Genomic DNA, 1403 nt, shown 5'->3' with positions numbered 1-1403 from the left:
TTCCCTTGCTGTTCTGTTGCACCCCCTTAGTGTTTTGCCTCGGGTGGCGGGATCAGATCAGGTGCAATTCCCACACTGTATCTCCGGTGTTGTCCCTTGTAGGGCTGTGGGTCAGTGAGGGGCATCATGTCTCATAGCGGGGCCAGCCATGTGGTCCTCTCTAGGAGTGTTTTCTGGTAAGAGTCTGCTGGGGTGCCAACCCCTGGGCCCAAAGTCTATTTTTGGTATTCCCTGGGGACTTCCTTGCTCTGCTCCCCTTGCTGTACTGTTGCATGCCCTTAATGGTTCGCATTGGTGTGGTGTGGTCAGATCCCGTGCAATTCCCGGCACTGTGTCTCCATTGTTGTCCCCCGTATCGCTATGGGTCAGTAAAGGACATCATGTCTTGTAGTGAGGCCAGCCTTATGGTCCTTTCTGTGCATTGGCTGCTCTGAGCAGGGGTATTGTCTTCAGGGCATGGTGGGTCAAGATGTGCTCCACTCTCTCTTCCTCCCACTTCATTTGCTCCTGTGTGCTCTGATCAGCTATGTCCCTCTCCCTGAGCTGTAGCTTCAGTGCTGTCCTCTAAAGTAAATTCTTCTGGAGGGAGGGGCAGCTGTCCATGTAGTTGGGATTGGGGCCAGCCCCTGAAATCTTTTTTCAAAAGGCCCAGAAATCTTTTGGGCATCTTTTTTGGCCAGACCCCTGAGAGGATTCTCTTTTGGACCGTTTTATTGGCACTTCACGCAGATGTCATACAATTCAGTAAGTGTCGAGAAGAGTTCTACAGTTACCACCACAGTCAATTCAAGCACATTTGCTCCCTGGTATTCATTGTCCATGTAACTTTTTGTATAATGGTGGCAAAATTATTTACAACAAGACATTCTCAGATTCCACATGATTTATTGCTGTTAAGTATACTCTTCATCGTGGGCAACTGTTAATGATAGCCTTTTCCACGTTATTCCACCGCCATTAACATAAACCTAACGCCCCCTCGGCAACAACTCTGCTGGGTTACCATTGGTCAAGTTTGGTGTTGGTACCGTATACACTCAAGTATAAGCCCACCCGAATATCAGCCGAGGCACCTAATTTTACCACAAAACTGCATTAAAAATGTGCTGAGAAACTCAGCTTATACACGAGTGTATATGGTAGTTTTCCTGATGTAGTATTTACATAGACACCTCCATGGGTAAATTGCCTTTTTTTAATGACACTTTTTAAAATAATATCATTTTACTGGGGCCTCTTACATATAACAATCCATAAATCATTTATATCAAGCAAACTTATACAGATGTTGCCATCATCCATTTCAAAACACTATTCCTGAGCCCTTTAATATCAGCTCCTCTATTCCCTCCCTACCGCCCTCATGAACCCTAACTATAATTATTTGTATATATCTTACACTG

Source organism: Echinops telfairi, unplaced genomic scaffold, assembly GCF_000313985.2.
Source record: "Echinops telfairi isolate 266 unplaced genomic scaffold, ASM31398v2 ScPeMD7_7463;HRSCAF=8501, whole genome shotgun sequence".
NCBI classification, from domain to species: Eukaryota; Metazoa; Chordata; class Mammalia; order Afrosoricida; family Tenrecidae; genus Echinops; species Echinops telfairi.
Note: the sequence above shows the minus strand (reverse complement) of the source record.